At 43.4% G+C, this 19,777-nt stretch overlaps 1 protein-coding gene and 1 pseudogene across 3 annotated transcripts in view; both read left to right on the forward strand.

Annotated features, from left to right (window-relative positions):
* The window catches only part of FSTL1 (follistatin like 1), a 165,608-nt gene that overhangs the window by 71,914 nt on the left and 73,917 nt on the right, over window positions 1–19,777 (forward strand). The window lies entirely within an intron of this gene.
* LOC116466892 (cyclin-dependent kinase 2-associated protein 1-like) lies at window positions 5,234–5,590 on the forward strand (annotated as a pseudogene).

Here is a 19,777-nt window from a genome sequence, read left to right on the forward strand (position 1 = left end):
CACTGAACAAAGGAGGGAAGGGGTTTTTAACCCTAATACAGTTCCTGTTTCTGTGTCCTTCCCCTATTGACTGGGGTTGGACTGCACAATCTAAGCTGACCTAATTGGCTGAGACTTATACCTTTCCAAATAGGGTAAACGTGCAGTTTGCAAGAAGTGGGTAGGATTTATTCACAGGTGGCAGGAAGTTAAGTCTTTGAAGAGGAATTTAGTTGTCCTAACATTCCCAAGTTGCCAGGGAAAGATTCAGTAGGTTTTAATTAAAATCGCAAGAGAACCAGATTCCAAGTGAGTATTCAGCACACAGCAGTGTTACACTGTGGACTTTGCTACACAAGAGGATTCACTCGATAGGCTCTCTAGGGTCATTCGGAGAGATCGAATATCCCACTACTTACTGAGACGGAAACTTGAGAAATGCTGTGTTGCTTTCTAGAATCACTGATTTGCAGGCAAGTCTTACCCTGAGTATGGTAAAGAGGCACTAGAAGGGACTGGGAAGACCTAGCTGCCTATAAGCCTTTATTCCTCTCTTAAGTGCATGTATGCCATTTTCAGGAAAAGAGAACAGTGTTCACCTATTCTCTAATCTAGTAAGGCTGGCAGTCCCAGATACTGAGTCAATGACCAAGACTGAACTCTCTCCCTCATTTCAGATTGCCAGTGCATAATTTGACCCTGGGAAAGAGAGTTCCATATGGATATAATACCCCTACTGAAGTTTACAAATAGCCTGCAACTTCCAATATCCGGTCTTGCCTTTGATATCGTAACTTTTTGCATTGTTAACATAAATCTACTTCATCTAGGAAGAGCATTAACTCCTGGAGAACCATCGCAGTCAAAGCCAACAGATCTTCTTTCAATGTTACCATCCATAGCAGGGCTCTAGCATTCCCTTGAGCCAGCTTTGGCCTTGTGATTTTTATGAAACCCTGTGACCATGGTTTCAGCAGCACTAGCTATGCGACCAACAATCTGAGCTATCTTGACATTAACATTCATAGAAGCTCAGTAAAGTCTTTAGCTTTGGGAGATGAGGAAGGCATTCCATGGAAGTGCCTGATGTTTCTCTCTGCTCAAGCATAAGTAAGCCCACATTCGGCCTCATAGCCCTGGGGATCATTGAGGAAGCTCCCAGGGCTGCTGGAAATGGATCAGGAATTCCCCAAGCCTTGGAGTTAGGCCTGCAAATTAGCCCATTGAATGCCAATTTGAGGTCTGGTAGTAAGGGACCAACAGTGGCTGGGGACCCCAGAGAGGCAAGTGGGTAGCAAGCAGGGCTTCAGATGGCTTCCTCTCAGGGCCTCCTAAGCAACTGGGCTGCAGAACAGAAATTCTCTGGAGGTTTTCACTGTTCTAGCTGCCACCTTCGTCATTCATTAGTTTTGGTAAAGGAAAGACACAAAGAAGATGATTCAGCAAGAGAGAAATAGCAAGGCAGGAGAAATAATGGCAGAAAAACTTGGAGAATGAACAATTTAAGAGAATACAGGCAAGAACAGGAAGTAGGATTGAAAAAGAGCAGTTACTGAAACTGTAGCCCATCTGTAGCTGTCAGTGTCTGACACCCATGATTTGCACTTAGCTTTTGACCAAACCTCTTAACAGTTTTTTGCGTTAACAGGAGATGTCCTTATTTGCGTTTTGTAGATGGAGATATGAAGGGTAGGGACTGAAGTATCTTTGCCCAAGAAGACACAGTGAAGTAGTCAGATTTTCCCAGCCCCTCATTTATCCTCTGGCCTTTGAGACTAAAGTGCCTTATTGTTTAAGCCTTAACCAGTGTATTTGCTTTGAAACCTCTTCCTCACTGGGTTCCAAGACACAATTTGCTGTTGCTATTCTGCACACTGCTTAAGGAGAGATGATTGTACCATCGTTTTTCCAGAATTGTAGTGAAGCATCAGAATGATGCAAATCAATTATACATGTAAGAGATGAGAGCAACTTTGGAGATCACTGAGCTCATCTCCTCATTTTCTAGATTAGAAACCTGAATATAATCCAGAGAGGTGAAGAGGTTTATCCAAAATCACATGGCTGTGCAGGGAAAGCTGAAACTGCAACATAGATATCTTGATTCCTAGGCTGTTATCTACCCAACAGTCTTACCAGACAAAGATTTGTTTCTTTTGAGTATATCCAGTCCAAACTAGTTAGCATTCCCAGAACATTCCAAGTGGGTGACCAATAGCAAGCAACTCAGTGTGATCTAAAGCACTGATTTCTGGTGTTTTCTTCAAGGACGTTTTTGGTTTTCAATCTGTTAACCATAAGGAATATTGAATTTAGCAAAGTACATTGACGTTTTCTATGCAACATGTTAAGAACAGCTGAAACCAATTAAATGCTAATCAATTTTACTCTGTCTGATGCAGAGTGGAAAAAAATGTTCCAAAGGTCTCTCCACCCTGAGATGTTCTTGGCAACAGGTCTCTGTGCTGTGGGCCCCCTCCCATCTCTCTTAGTCATGTACCCTCAAGAAGAGGAGACCTGGCCAACTCCCTTCAGATCTAAGATGAGAGCAGAACGAAGTCCAGCATTTTCCCTTGAAATAAAAGTTTATCCTTCCAAAAGCACAGGCAACCAAAGTGAAAATAGACAAATGGGAATGCACCGAACTAAAAACCTTCTACACAGCAAAGCCAGCAATTAAGTGAAGAGACAACCCATGGAATGGGAGAAAATATTTGCAAACCATACGCCTGATAAGGGGCTAATATCCAAAATATATAAGAAATGCAATTGCAAGAAAACAAATAACTTGATTTTAAAATGGGCAAAAGATCTGAACAGACAATTCTCAAAGAAAGATACAAGTGGCCAACAGATATATGAAAAAAATGTTCAGACATATCCAATTATCAGGGAGATGCAAATTAAAACCACAATGCGATATAGCCTTACATCTGTTAAAATGACTATTATCAAAGAGCTGAATGATTACAAGGGTTGGTAAGGATGTGAAGAAAAGGGAACCCTTGTATACTGTTGTTGGGAATGGAAATTAGTACAGCCATTTTGGAAAATAGTGTGGAGTTGCCTCAAAAAAACTAAAAATAAGGCTGGGAGCAGTGGCTCATGCCTGTAATTCCAGCACTTTGGGAGGCTGAGGCGGGCAGATCACCTGAGGCCAGGAGTTTGAGACCAGCCTGGCCAACATGGTGAAATTCAGTCTGTACTAAAAATACAAAAATCAGCCAGGCATGGTGTCAGGCACCTGTAATCCCAGCTACTCAAGAGGCTGAGGCAGGAGAATCTCTTGAACCCAGGAGGCACAGATTGCAGTGAGCTGGGATCGCACCGTTGCATTCCATCCTGGGCGACAACAGTGAAATTCCGTCTCAAAACAAAACAAAACAAAAAAACAAACAAACAACAACAACAACAAAAAACACCTAAAAATAGAATGACAGTACGATCCAGTCATCCTGTTTCCAAAGAAATTGAAATTTGAAATTAGTATGTCTAAGAGATACCTGCACTACCATATTCATTTCAACATTATTCACAATAGCCAAGATATGGATTCAAACTAAGTATCCATCAAAGGATGAATGGATACAGAAATGGTGGCATATATACACAATGGAATACTATACAACCTTCAAAAAGAAGGAAATTCTTTTCTTAACATAGCTGGAACTGGAGGAATTTATGTTAAGTGAAATGAGCCAGGCACAGAAAGGCAAAATACTGTGATTTCACTTACATGTAAAATCAAAAAAAGTCAATCTCATAGAAACAAAGAGTAGAAGGTGGTTATCAGAGGCTGGGGCAGGAGAAGGGATAAGGAAAGGGACAATGTTAATCACCAAAAAGTACCAAGTTTTCGTTAGACTGGAGGGATAAGTTTTAGTGACATATTGCACTGTATGATAGGTGACCACAGTTAATAATAATGTATCATATGTTTCAAAATTGCTAAAAGAATAGATTTTTAACTATTGTTTCATTGTCTCTTCACTATTAATCTCCCAACAAAAAATTATAAATTGGTGAGGTAGATATATTAATTAGCTTGATTAATCTTTCTCAAATGCGTATAAAACATAGATCAAAATATCACATGCTACCCTATAACTAACTATTTGGTTATTAAAAGTATTTTTTGTTAATTAAATTTTTTTTAAAGTTCATCCTGGGAAGAAAGAAACCTGCAACTCTGAGGCAATGTATATCACAACTATGAGAATAGGAGGGGTGGAAGAAGACAGTGAAATCCAGCCACATCCATCCTCTGTGGCCACCTCATGGACTTAACCAACCATCTCTATTACCTAATCTCCTAATGCCAATTTCCCAAGCTCCACCTTCTTCCATGAGAGACAGACAGCAAAGCCAAAGATTTTCAAATCCAACAAATTAAAGTTTGAATTTGGGCTCTGCCAGTTATTAGATGTGACATTAGACAAACTATTTAATCTCCCTGAGCCTCAGTTTACTTATTTGTAAAAGGAGAGTAATAATACCAACTTGAAAAATTAAATGATTTGAGGTCTATTTTACAACATGGTGACTAAATTTAAGACCAATGTATTGTATACTTGAAAAATGCTAATAGGGTAGATTTTAAGTGTTCTCACCACAAATAAAAGATAAGTACGTGAGGTAACATGTAGGTTAATTAGTTGACTTAGCCTTTTCACAATGTACACACTTCAAAATATGTTTTATACCATAAATGTATACAATTTTTATTTGTCCATGAAAAAAGAAAATAATTAAATAAGATAATGGAATATCTGACACACAGTGGGTGATCAATAAATGCTAGCTTTGTCCCACACCATTCCTTCTAATAAATTATTTTTGTACCCTTTCCTATATTCAATTCATTTCATTTTCCTATTAGCCTTGTTCAAATATGTTGGAGTGTGTGTGTGTGTGTGTGTGCGCGTGTACCTCTGTGTGTCTGTCTGTCCTATTGTATCTTTCCTGGAGGACAGATGGATAAGAATGTGTATTAGGAAGCTACAAGCCAAAGCGTCCTGATATGCTGTGTGCACAACAGGGAACAGATCACTCTTGATCATATCTAGGGTTTTTAGCCTCTAACCCCAAAGCCCAAAATTATCTGGGCTTCTGGAAGACAGCCACAGTTTTCAGCACCAGTATGTGTGTGTATGTATGTGTGTGTGTGTGTGTGTGTATGTTTATATATATGTGTGTGTGTGTGTGTTTATATATATATGTATATAAATCTGCTACTGGGAATGGAGGTGAAAGAATGTCATCCAAACTAAACTTGACCTTGAAAATGCCTACCACCTCCCTCAACTCAGCTGAGAGCTTGTCACCTTTTATGTCACCTTCTACCCATATGGTATTATTCTCACAGTACCACCAGCTGCTGAGTGACTATGGGCCACCATCCCTAGGCTATACCCAGGGAACTGGAAACAGCCAAGTGACCCTAAAGCAAATGTGCTAAACTGCTGGCTATCATCCAAGAGCTGAGGGATTGATCAGATCCACCTATACAGGGAGCAAGGGCACAATGAAGAGACTAAAACAAATTATGATTCATGCTAAAGGACTAGTTTGGGAGTGCTTGGCTAAAACAGAATGGAATGCCAGATTCTAACCACCTTCATAGTTTTGCGAGGTATTCCATCTTTTTACAAGATAGGCAGTTACAGTTCATCTTCCCTGTCCAGATGAAACATGTTTTCAAAATGGTAATCATTTGGTTTTTCTTCCTGGTTTCTTTCCCGTGGTTCAGTAGGCTCTGAAACTAGCAAAGATCTTACAGTTGATTAGGATTTGCATTTTAAGTAGTTAGAGCTACTCAGATTTTTTAAAGCATTGGTTTAAAAGATGCAGGTAAAAGTTTTCTATCTTACAGCAAACTGTTGCTTGCCTCCAAGATACCAGTGTTGCACTTTAATCTTCTCTTTTGAATACATTCATGCACCTAAATTGTTTTTTGTTCCATTCCATAAAGTAATACACCTCTATGAATTTTATTTTTGATGAATACTGACAGCACTCTTTACTTAGTAGCCAGTCCCTGGTTTGCCATACAGTATACATTCTCTATAACTTCTTTTCTGCTTAAGCATTGCATCACTATCAGTGCTTGAAATTAAAGATGCACAAGTTATAAATATAGAATAAAGAGTAACCAACTAAACTTATTTTTTACTAATATTGTATGTAGATTTTAGTTCTTTGTTTACTGTAAGTTCATCAAAACATTTTTCAAAATGACTAAAACTGTTTGCATATTTATATGTATTTATTATTTGATGTAATAAAGCTTATGTTCATTAACAATAAGTAAATAAAAATGAAGAATTAGACCCTAACAGAAGAACAATTACATTAAATGCAAATGGTCTAAATTCATCAACTAAAAGAGATTGGTAGATTGGTTTTAAAAACATGATCCAACTAAATGCTCTGTGCAAAAAACTTGCTTTAAATATAATGATATAGGCAGGTTGAAAGTAAAAAGGATGGAAAAAGATATCTCATGCAAACATTAATCAAAGGAAAGCAGAAATGGTCATATCAATCACATAGACTTAATATTAACAATATTAATAAAGTAGACTTCAGAACAAAGAAAATTACCAGAGAAGGACACTGTAATAAAAGAGTCAATCTACCAGTAACATGTAGCAATCCTACATGTGCTTGTACCAAACAACAGAGCTGCAAACTATGTAAAGCAAAAATTGATAAAACTGAAAGGAGGCCAAGTGCAGTGGCTCACACCTATAATCCCAGCACTTTGGGAGGCCGAGGTGGGTGGATCACCTGAGGTCAGGAGTTTGAGACCAGCCTGGCCAACATAGTGAAACCCCGTCTCTATTAAAAATACAAAAATTAGCCAGGCATGGTGATGGGCACCTGTGGTCCCAACTTACTCAGGAGGCTGAGGCATGAGAATCCCTTGAATCTGGGAGGTGGAGGCTGCAGTGAGCCGATATCACGCCACTTCACTCTGGCCTGGGCAACAGAGTGAGACTATATCTCCAAAAAAAAAAAAAAAACTGCAAGGAGATATAGAGAAATCCTGAAGGAAGAGCAGATTTGAATCTGTTCAGAGGATTGGAACCCAGAGAACATGACAAGAATGGAAAACCATAGAGGCTTTATCCTCCAAAGAGGCAGTGGGCTGAGCTCAGTGAGAGACAGCATCTGCTAGGTAAAACAAGGCCTGAGGATTCTGGGAGAGTATAATATGCAGGATGATGTCAGACACATATTGCTGAACCTTTTTTTGACTCAATAATTATTTATTTTAATGTGTATTACAGAAAAAATACATTGGGCACAGTAGGTAGAAACATGGTTACACAGACCATATAAATTAACAGACTCTGTCATGAATGTTTCAGACGTTCATATACTGAACATTTCAGCATGACTTTTATTTATTTATTTTTTTGGAGACAGAGTCTTGCTGTGTCACCCAAGCTGGAGTGCAGTGGCACGATCTCAGCTCACTGCAACCTCCGACTCCTGGGTTCAAGCAATTCTCCTGCCTCAGCCTCCCAAGTAACGGACTAGAGGCGCCCGCCACCACACCCGGCTAATATTTGTATTTTTAGTAGAGACGGGGTTTCACCATGTTGGCCAGGCTGGTCTTGAATTCCTGACCTCAAGTGATCCACCCACCTCGGCCTCCCAAAGTGCTGGGATTACAGGCATGAGCCACCGCACTCGGCCTCAGTATGACTTTTTGGAAGTAGGGATGGTAAGAATGACTGCTCCCATCGTCTCACCCCTGGTAGTCTAGTTGGGCTATCATTCCATGTTAAGATTGCATCCAAATGGCAGTGGACTGCCAAGGTGCTCCATCTGTATCACAACACCAAGCAGGGGCACCACTCATCCTGAACTAAGGAAGCATCTAGGTTTAATGCCAGCATCACTCACCCAACTGGTCAATCTTAAGCCTAGATCAAGGAGTTCTTCACATGTTTAAATCATGCAGCTATTTTTTGCATGCATCTTATAAATATTTATTACTTGATTGTCATGGTTTTAAAAATTTTACCTTTTAAAAGCATAACTTTTTTGTTTTCATGATGTTTATAGAAGCAGTACATTGAACAAGTGTGACTGTGACACAATCAAAATCCAACTTTGTTTTCTGTTTCCTGTCTCACCTCTAAACTTTATCCAGTGGGGAAAGCTTTCTTTCTACCACTGGAAAATAACCTAGCAAGCCTGGTATATATATATATATATATATATATATATATGTGTGTGTGTATATATATATACATATACATATATGTGTGTGTATTTTTTTTTTACTAATGCTTAGATAAAAGACAGTCTTACAGACTTTTATGTGCAAACTCAGTCTTAATTTGGTAGTTTGAATATCAAGTCCTAGATATTAGTCAACTCTTCCATTTTCTTCCTGTTCCCTAGGCAAGGCTTCTACTTGATGGCTGCCTGTTTTCCAGAAAGGGAGTGTGGTTGGTTTCTGCTCTCCCCACTCACTTCCTCCTTCACTTGTTAGCTGAAGTTTTACTTCTTTCAGGGACAGAAAGGGGCAGGCTAGAGGGACGAGAGGTATAGGTCAAAGGACAGTACTTGCTGGCTAGTGGCTGAGAGCTCTCTGGGTCAAGCAGAAAGTCGAACGTGGCTCCCTGCCTGGGCACTTTCATGGAGATTTCCATCATTCCATGGTGCAGGGTACCTAATAATGTCTAGTCCAAGTGGTCATTGATAACTTCTTTCAAAGCCTCTAAAAAACAGCATTCCCCTCTGGATTCTTCTTGCTAGAAGAAAGCAAGAATTCCTCCAGGTCACTCAATTAGGACGGCAGGTCAAGACTAACACAGTCACTTCTATATTTTCTTGGGTGGGAGTCAGGAGCCATTGCCCTATATCCCCTAAGTGCAGAGAGCACCTTCCATAGCTCTCCTTGTAGTTCCAAGGAAGCTTCTTGCACTAGGTTTCTTTTTTTGTTTGTTTTTATTATTGCACTACGTTTAAGGAGAAGGCAGTACCCACTTTCTTGGGTCTCTAGCATAGCACCAGGTCCCTCCTAAAAGGTCTTCCACAAATCCTCCTCTCTCTTCACATTCTGACTTATTTTAAATATCTTTGATTGAGTTAAGATATCCAAAAATCATAGAACAAGCTCTGCACAAATTCCTTCGTAAATTCACATGTGAGGAGCCTGTCTCACACAAACTTTGGTAATATACCTACTGTATTGAAGCCTCAGTCAAAAATGTGGTTGGAAACCTCATTCTAACATCCTGCTATATTTATTTGTTTGATTACTTTCTATTTTTAAAAAGTGAACCAGGCACGATGCTTCATGCCTGTAATCCTAGCAATTTGGGAGGCTGAGGCAGATGGATCATTTGAGGCGAGGAGTTCGAGACCAGCCTGGCCAACATGGTGAAACCCTGTCTCTCCTAAAAATACAAAAATTAGCTGGGTGTGGTGGCACACACTCCAGCCTGGGCGACGGAGTGAGACCCCATCTCAAAAGAAAAAAAGAAAAATAATATCAGTTTTCCATTTATGATAGAGAGCTTATTTTTTAAATTAATATACTTGATTATATAGTGAATCAATTTAAAGAAAAAATATTAAATAATGAAATACAAGAGATACATATATAGGACTGAAAACATAGAGATGGTAGGCTGGGTGTGGTAGTTCACACCTGTAATCCCAGCACTTTGGGAGCCTGAGGCAGGTGGATCATGAGGTCAGGAGATGGAGACCATCCTGGCTAACACGGTGAAACCCCGTCTCTACTAAAAATACAAAAACAAAATTAGCCGGGTGTGGTGGCAGGTGCCTGTAGTCCCAGCTACTCAGGAGGCTGAGGCAGAAGAATGGCATGAACCCGGGAGGTGGAGCTTGCAGTGAGCCGAGATCACACCACTGCACTCCAGCCTGGGCGACAGAGCAAGACTCTGTCTCAAAAAAAAAAAAAAGAAAAGAAAACATAGAGATGGTATATAAGTCATAGTCATCATATATTATAAATCAAAGATATTTTATAAAGATTAATTTAGTGCCAGGCACAGTGGCTCATGCCTGTAATCCCAGCGCTTTGGGAGGCCAAGATGGGCAGATCACAAGGTCAGGAGTTCAAGACCAGCCTGGCCAACGTGGTGAAACCTTGTCTCTACTAAAAATACAAAACTTAGCTGGGCGTGGTGGTGGTGGCGCGCGTCTGTAATCCCAGCTATTCAGGAGGCTGGGGCAGGAGAATTGCTGGAGCCCAGGAGGACCCCCAAGGAGGTTGCAGTGAGCCGAGATCGTGTCATTGCACTCCAGCCTGGGCGGCAAGAGCAAGACTCGCTCAGTCTCAAAAAAAAAAAAAAAAAAGATTAATTTAGTAGAAGCAAGAAGAATATGTTGAAAGGAGGAGCAACTATAGTTTTAAGTTACCGTTTTATGAGTCCTGAAGACACACACAAATACAAGATTATGAAGAAGATTTAGTAGAGGTATGAGTGACACTTGGAAGTCGAATGCCTTCTGAAAGTTCAATTATAACACAGACTGCAGATTTGCTTGCCATATTCTCCAACTTGTAAGGAAACTGGCCCATCCCTCCCAAATAAATCTTAAATAAAAGTACATTCAAAGGGGCCTCATTCCCTATCATTCCCTAGCCACAGTTGATTGTTCCAGGATGGGAAATTGGTTTGAGTTTGGCCCATTAGACATCTTCATTAGGAATTTGGAATCATGACCAAGAGAATAAAACTCAGTTTGACTTCCCCCTTCAACAGTGAATGGATTCACTATTAGTGTGCCAGAAAATTATATTTCTGAACTTGTAGGATGGACAGTCCTCATCTCAGATCCTAGTCCTCCTCATCTCAGATCCTAATACTTGTCACCCAAACTTGTAGAAATGAATGAACAGAAAACCAGAATTTTGATTTCTAAATTCGTAATAATAAAATGATTTAATAAACCAGATACTTTGATGTACAGATCAGCATATTATGTCACTGTAAGCGAATCTATATAAGCAGCCAAATCATCAGAAATTTTCATGAATCAGAACAAGAGATGCTGGCTGACTGATCGTGGCTGGTGGATCATGATAACCTGATGAACCCACCTCTTCCAATGGGATCTACTAACTTTGAGAGCCAAATCCTTGTGTTCTTTAGTTCTGGATGCCTTTTATTTGACCCACTTATTGGTTCTAACTTTTTTATTCTTCCACTAACAGCTAACTCACTTTTTAATTGAAACTTTGCTTTTTAAATATCTCAATAGCGGTAGCCTGAATAATGGCCCCCCAAAATATGTCTACATTCTTATCCTAGAACCTGTGAATGTTACCTTGTTGGACCAAAAAAAGGTCTTTGCAGGTGTGATTACATCAAAGACCTTGAGATGGATGGGAAGATTATCCTGGATTATCCATGTGGTCCTAAATGCAACACAAGCGTCCCCCTAAGACAGAAGGGGAGGAAATTTTAAAAAGTGGTGGTGTATCAGATGGTAGAAATCAGCTTTCTCACATTCTAGGGTGATTGGTAATGGCTTGGAGGAGAGATGTCCAGCAGGGACCTTTTGAAGGAAGACCATCTGTACCTTTATAATAAGGGAGATGCCTGGAAGGCAGCAGGAGCTTCTCGGAACTGCTTTGCTTTTTGTTGTTGCCGGTATTGCCTAGGAAAGTTCTTCACCTTGTTGATGAAAACTGGTTCTGGTTTCCATTTTTTCCATACTTGTGAGCCGACCTCATAGTGTTCCCTTGGAGACACCAGCACCAGCCAGCTGTCCCCCTCCTCAGAGATCTGAGTTTCAGCTTTGTAAGTCCCTCCTCTGAGTTCAGAGGCACCAGCAGTGACAAAAGAGCCCCTAGCCTGGCTTCAGCTCAGCAGGGCCTCTCTTCTAAGCTTCTAGATCCAGATCACGCTGCCTCTTCCCTTAGTTCCCCTAGCCCTAGGAATGGTGGCTGCTTCTTGCAATTACGTTTTCACACTTTACCTGGACAGTCTTCCAATACCTGTTTAACCAGTTTCTTAAGTTATTTCTGAAAAAATAACTAGTGTGGCTTTTGTTTTGTTTTATTTTGTTTTGAGACAGGGTATTGCTCTTGTTGCCAAGGTTGGAGTGAATTGGCATAATCTCAGCTCACTGCAACCTCTGCCTTCTGGGCTCAAGTAGTCCTCCCACTTCTGCCTCCCATGTAGCTGGGACTACAGGTTGCACCACCATGCCTGGGTTTCGCCATGTTGCCCAGGCTGATCTTGAATTCCTGGGCTCAAGCAATTCCCCTGTCTCAGCCTCCCAAAGTGCTGGGATTACAAGTGTAAGCCACTGTGCCTGGCGTGTTTTCTTGATTAAATCCTTTTTTATTAGAGCCACAGACAGAAGATGAAAAGGCAGCATGATCACAGAGGCAGAGATTAGAGTGATACAGTCACAAGCAAAGGGATGGCAGCAGCCACCAGAGGCTGGAAGGGGCAAGGAACAAATTGCCCCCTCGAGCTTCTTCTTTTTTTTTTTTTTGACAGTTTCACTCTTGTTGCCCAGGCTGGAGTGCAATGGCACGATCTCAGCTCACCACAACCTCTGCCTCCCAGGTTCAGGCAATTCTCCTGCCTCAGCCTCTTGAGTAGCTGGGATTACAGGCATGCACCACCATGCCCAGCTAATTTTGTATTTTTAGTAGACACGAGGTTTCTCCATGTTGGTCAGGCTGGTCCCCCTCAAGCTTTGAAAGGAGAATGACCTGGAGTGAGCACAGCCCTGTGACATCCTGATTCAGGCCCGGTGATACGGATTGCAGACTTCTGGCCTCCAGAACTGTGAAAGAGTAAACATCCATTGCTTTAACCACCCCATTTGTGGTCATTTTTTACAGCAGCCAACGGAAACTAATGCACCAATGCTCACAGTTTCAGCTTGAGAGCCACCCTTTCTCTTACAGGCGTCTTTACATGCCTGAATTCTGATTCATTCTATCTGTTAAGTAACTGGTATACAAGTAACAGCAACTGACTTTAGCTACCATAAGCAAAAAAGGGAATTTGTAATTAGGGTAGAGGGGAGTCTGATGGAGCCTGAGTTCAAGGATGCAGCTGGACCTCAAAAAGAAATAGATCCCCTGTAATCCCAGCACCTTGGGAGGCTGAGGTGGGAGGATGACTTCAGCCCGGGAGTTTGAGATGAGCCTGGGCAACATAGTGAGACCCTGTCTCTACAAAAAATAAACAAAATTAGCTGGGTGTGATGGCATGCACATGTAGTCCCAGCTACTCTGAAGGCTGAGGCAAGAGGATGGCTTAAGCCTGGGAAGTCAAGGCTGCATTGAGCTATAGTTAACACCATTGCACTCCAGCCTGGGTGACAGAGTGAGACCCTGTATCAAAAAAAAAAAGCAAAAACAAAAAGAAAAGCAAATGGATCCAGGCAACCTGGGGATCGTCTTTCACAATCGCTCTTCTCTGCTCCTTTCTGAGCATCTCTCTGCTTCATGGCCTCTCTTGCCGCTGCCTGGCTTCCTCCGTGACTCAGCCCGCATAGCAGATAATGGCTTCTACCAATGCTCTCAGCTGTAAATTGTGTTTCCTCAGCTGTTAAATGAAGAACTTGAATAATACACTCCACAAGCTCCATCTGGCTCTGAAATTTGGTGGAATTCTATTAGGAGTCCGGTGCAGTGGATGACAGGCGGGATCCTCAGGAATGGAGAGCAGGCCTGTGTGAGACCCAGTTGTGCAGGAGCAGGCGCACCTCAGGAAGGTGGCCCGGTCTGACCTTAGAGTGCCGAGTGGGGATCTCTTCAGGGGCCTGGTGAGATCATGGGCTCAGCCACGCTGGAGAAGAGCTGGTGACACCTGGCATCAAGGTGGGGCATCCTGAGTCTGCACCTTTAGGCTGGCACTATCCACTTATATGCTGATGGTTGGCAGAAACTCCAGATTTGTCATTGCCTATCTCTAATTAGCATCGATAATTTATTCAATCCTTCCCCTGTTTTGATAGGAAGAAGCCCCACCCCTGGCCTTTTTTTTTGTTTAATAAAATGAGTTATCCTGCCAACCCCACCTAACTATTCCCTCAGAGCACCTGCTTGAGGTAGGTTCAAATCAGCCCTCAAGCCACAGTGTGACTAAACACATCTATGCCCACACAGAGAGTTCAGGAAATTCAACTCCGCCACCTGCCAAGACACAAAACCTCACTCTAGGCTGCTTAGCTTCTTACTGATCCTGATTTGGATCTTCTTACTGATCCCGGGATTTGGAGCCAGCAGAAAGCCCAGGGGATTTCTTGCAGAGGCTAAGGTGGGCTTCAATGGTGGGGATATCTGTGTCCCCAGACCTGGCTTCAAGCTGGCTCCTGGTCTTCATGAAACAAAACAGCCACCTTCCTTACATGGATTCCGCCATGCACATCCCACTTGACCTTGTCTACTCCAGCCAGACTAAACTGCTTCCTGTTCATGGCTTCTCTATTCCCTCTGGGTTTCTAAATTGCCCTTAGCCAGAAATTCCCATTCCTACCCATCCCATCATCCAGGTCCTTCACCTGGATAGCTTTCATCTGCTTATAAGATACTTCCTTTGGGACACGCTCCCTGACCCCATCTCACTGAGGTTACCCCTATGTGTTCCCACAGCACCCCTTACTTGTCATTAAGCTTCTCACTCTAGCTGGCAGTCAGCTATTTACCTTTTTGTCTCCTTCTACCAACCGGTAGTTCCAAACTTTATCTTTTTTACCTACATCTCCTGTACTTAGCACAGAGTCTGGAACATGGTGGAAGCCCCATAAATGTTCAATGATGACAGGATCAAGTGCACATTTATTCACTTTCATCACCTTCCTAGGGACCACCAGCCCCTTCCATGTTTCCTACTTTCAAACTGTGGCCCCTTTCATGTTATAATGAGTATTTCATCATAAGGCATAGTGAAAAGTGAGATGCTGAGTACCCTAAACACAGAAGAGGCAATGTTTTCTTAGATGAGCTGCCTTTCTTTTTCACAATGAACTAAAGAAGGTTTTTCTAGGCATGGCAGATATTCTGGGAGATTCAGGAAGGGATATAGGGAGAGAAACCAACCTTTAATGCATCCCAACTTGAACCCTGAAGGGAGGATTTCCAAACATTCTCCCAGCATTGTTAGGGGATGACATACATTCACCCGCTCTGAGTTCCTCTCTTGGCTTTATTTGTCATGCTCCCATAGATTGGAAAGCAGAGGGAATTCATTTTGAGACTTCGAATTATGTGCAGCATTCGATTAAATCTGTCTTGAGAAACATCACTCATTGGCCTTTCTGGAGCTATTGTTGTGTGGTTAGCTCAGCACATATTTTCCAAGCACAAAATAAAAGGGTTAATATGTGGAGATTCAGAAGAAGTCTCTTATTTGGCACTTGTACCAGCTACGAGATGGTTTCTCAGAACCATCCCACCACTAAGCAAACCAACCCTCTCTGAAGGGTCCCAGCTACTCCCCAGGTCCTCAAGATTTCACAGGAGCTGTGGAGCAGCTCAGGGAGGGGCTCCCACTCAGGAAGGAGGCATTTTTCCTGCATGGAATAAGCCATGGAAAGAGTCCCAGTTCTACAGGACTGAGAATATGACTTAAAAAAAAAAAAAAGGCAGCATAATCACTGCTTCTGTAGAAGCCACATCGTTACCCAACCCCCAAGCGAGTGTCTGAGTTGGAGAAAGAGAATGAAAGAAAAATAAGGTCCTGAGGCAACAAGAAGGAACCCTCACTCGACTCCACAGAACTGACCATGTCTGATGTGCACATGTTATATTACTCTAGACCAGTGGTTCTCAACCGGGAGCGATCTTGTCCCCAGGAAACACCTGACAAAGAGTGGAGACATCTTTGGTTGTCGCAAATTGGGGAGTGCTACTGGCATCTAGTGAATAGAGTTCAGGCTATTTGAAAAGACTTCAAAAGGGAGGATCTAACTCAGGCTTGCAGGTTAGAAAAGGCTTCCTGAAAGAGGCATATCTAAGATACACCCTGAACTACCAGTGAAAGTTAATCAAATAAAGGATATGGTAGTTCATGGCTTTCTGGAGACTTTCCCCCTTCTTCCTTGATGTTGACCTCAGTCCAGCACATGTATGAATTCCTCACATTTTTCTGGGTGACAAGATTTAGATAAGTAGCCTCATTCTCAGCCCTGGCCTCCAATATTCCCATCTTCTCTTCCCCATTCCCCTGCCCTACTGCTGAGGGGCCGCCTGCCTTGTGGTTGTGAGAGGTGACAGCGTGCTGGCAGTCCTCACAGCCCCTCCCTCACTCTCGGCGCCTCCTCTGCCTGGGCTCCCACTTTGGCAGCACTTGAGGAGCCCTTCAGCCCACCGCTGCACTGTGGGAGTCCCTTTCTGGGCTGGCCAGGGTGGGAGCCGGCTCCCTCAGCTTGCAGGGAGGTGGGGAGGGAGAGGCGCGAGTGGGAACTGGGGCTGCCCGCGGTGCTTGTGGGCCAGCTGGAGTTCCGGGTGGGCGTGGGCTTGGCAGGCCCTGCACTCAGAGCAGCCGGCTGGCCCTGCCGGCCCTGGGCAATGAGGGACTTAGCACCCGGGCCAGCAGCTGCGGAGGGTGTACTGGGTCCCCCAGCAGTGCCAGCCTACCGGCGCTGCGCTCCATTTCTCAACAGGCCTTAGCTGCCTTCCCACGGGGCAGGGCTCGGGACCTGCAGCCCACCATGCCTGAGCCTCCCACCCCCTCCATGGGCTCCTGTGCGGCCCGAGCCTCCCCGACGAGCGCCACCCCCTGCTCTATGGCGCCCAGTCCCATCGACCACCCAAGTGCGAGCACACGGCACGGGAATGGCAGGCAGCTCCACCTGCAGCCCCGGTGCAGGATCCACTGGGTGAAGCCAGCTGGGCTCCTGAGTCTGGTGGAGATGTGGAGAACCTTTATGTCTAGCTCTGGGATTGTAAATACACCAATCAGCACCCTGTGTCTAGCTCAGGGTCTGTGAATGCACCAATCGACACTCTGTATCTAGCTGCTCTGGTGGGGCCTTGGAGAACCTTCATGTCTAGCTCAAGGTTTGTAAATACACCAATCAGCACCCTGTGTCTAGCTCAGGGTTTGTGAGTGCACCAATTGACACTCTGTATCTAGCTGCTCTCATGGGGCCTGGGAGAACCTTTGTGTCCATACTCTGTATCTAACTGATCTGATGGGTACATGGAGAACCTTTGTCTAGCTCAGGGATTGTAAATGCACCAATCAGCACCCTGTCAAAACAGACCACTTGGCTCTACCAACCAGCAGGACGTGGGTGGCGCCAGATAAGAGAATAAAAGCAGGCTGCCCCAGCCAGCAGTGGCAACCCGCTCGGGTCCACTTCCACCCTGTAGAAGCTTTGTTCGTTCGCTCTTTGCAATAAATCTTGCTACTGCTTACTCTTTGGGTCCACACTGCTTTTATGAGCTATAACACTCACCACAAAGGTCTGCAGCTTCACTCCTGAAGCCAGCGAGACCACCAGCCCACCGGGAGGAACAAACAACTCTAGACGCGCCGCCTTAAGAGCTGTAACGCTTACCGTGAAGGTCTGCAGCTTCACTCCTGAGCCAGCGAGACCACGAACCCACCAGAAGGAAGAAACTCCAAACACATCCGAACATCAAAAGGAACAAACTCCAGACGCGCCACCTTAAGAGCTGTAACACTCACCGCGAGAGTCCACGGCTTCATTTTTGAAGTCAGTGAGACCAAGAACCCACTAATTCCGGACACAGTTGGACCCCACTACATACAACCTGGTGCTCATCCTCACTCCAGCACCTGCAGCTACATCAGGTGGTACCAGGTTTCCCACCTTCATCACTCTCTGCAAGAAGGTAGCCACCTCAAAAGTGCCAAAGAACCATTATTCCAGAAACAAGTTAATTCGAGTTCAATGCATTTATTGGTCTGTCCCTCACTGTTTACCTTCTTAAGCACTGGTTCTCAAATGTGGCTTCACATTAGAATCACACAAAGTTTTAAAAATGACTATGGCCTCAGAGATTCTGACTTTGTTGGTACGGGTGCAGCCTGAGCAGCAGGAGTTTTACACTCCCCTCAGATTATTCTAAGAGGCAGCAAACACCAAGGACCACAAAGCCCTGTCCAAGCATGTTGGGCCCCAACACAGAAGCAGTACACTGATGCTCTCTGGCCCCACACATGCAGCCAAGGATCTCCCGCATAATCTTCCCACCTTGCCCATCTGCTCCCACTAGTCCTGCCTTGGTCCCCATTGAATTTTCCATTCATTACTCTTAACTTTAAACAGCATTATCAGTTCTCCCTTTCAACTCAGGGTCTGTTCAGTTGCCTTAATCACCTTCCCATTCCCTCTGTTCTATTCTACCCAAGTACAACCTTGCTTCTGCCTTCCCCACAACATAAGATCATTTATCTGCTTATCACATTCCCCTATGTGTAAGTTTATTGCTGCAGTGGCAATTTACCACATACTTATTGACTTAACACATAAATTTATTCTCTTACAGTTCTCTTACAGAAATGGGTTTCACTGGGCTATAACCAATGTGTCATCAGGGCTGTGTTTCTTCTGGAGGCTCTAGGGGAGGATCCATTCCCTGACCTTTTCAGCTTCTAGAAGCTGCCTGCATTCTTTGGCTTGTGGCCCCTTCCACCATCTTCAAAGCTAACAGTATCGCATCTTCTAATCACTAGTTCTCTGACTTCTGCTTTGTCACTTCTCTTCCTCTTATTCAGAGACCCTGTCTCCCTCTTATGAGCACCCTTGGGCCAATCTGGATAATCCAGAATAATTTTCCCATCTCAAGGTCCTTTACTTAGTCATATCTGCAAAGCATCTTTTGCCATGTAAAGTAACACATTCACAGGTTTGGGAAATTAGAACATGGATATAGATATCTCTCTGGGGGTGGAGGGTGCATTCTTCTATCTACCACACCCTGTTAAGGCAGCTGTCAGCTTTGTAATCTGTCAGCTTTCAAATACCTAGAGGTTCTGAGATCTTTAAAGATGGAGACATTGTAACACTGGACTTTTTGGACCTATTTCCAGTAAAATGAGAAGGATGAATCAAGCCAGCACAGCAGGTGACTTTGGTGGTGATAGTAGTGATTTTGCACCCCTCACCCTGGGGATATCTGACAATGTCTGGAGACATAGTTGGTTATCTCATGTGGTGGTGGTAGTAGGAGGGTACTACTGGCATCTAGTGGGTTGAGGCCAGGGCATGCACAGAACAGCCCCTCTACAACAAAGAATTATCTGGCCCCAAATGTCAATAGTGTCAAGGTTGAGAAATACTGAATTAGACCATTCCTATTCAAAAATGTGGTCCATTAACCAGCAGCCTGAGTATGACCTAGAAGCATTTTAAAAATGCAGAATCTTGGGCTCTGGCCCAGAGCTATTGAATCAGGGTATGCATTTTAACAAGATCCCCAGGCTATTCTATACATATTAAAGTTAAACAGCAATGGACTAGAGCAATGATTCTCCACCTGGGCTGCACATTAGAATCACTTTAAAAAAAGACACTAACCTGAGTGTAAGAATCAGATCACAGATTAATTAAATCAGAACCTCTGGATGTTGGAAACCGAGCATTGATATTTGTTAAAAGAACTCCCGATGATTCTAATGTGTAATCAGGATTGAGAAGCTCTGTCCTGTGATCTCTGAAGCTCTGCTATTCAAAGTGTGGTTGGTGGGCAGATAGATCAGCATCACCTGGGAAAATTTTAGATTCACAGACCAATCTTTTGCTCTACCCCAGAAGTTTTGAATCAGAATCTGCATTTAACAAGATGCCCAGGTAACTCCTA

The sequence above is a fragment of the Hylobates moloch genome, unplaced genomic scaffold, assembly GCF_009828535.3.
Source record: "Hylobates moloch isolate HMO894 unplaced genomic scaffold, HMol_V3 SCAFFOLD_4, whole genome shotgun sequence".
Taxonomy (NCBI): domain Eukaryota; kingdom Metazoa; phylum Chordata; class Mammalia; order Primates; family Hylobatidae; genus Hylobates; species Hylobates moloch.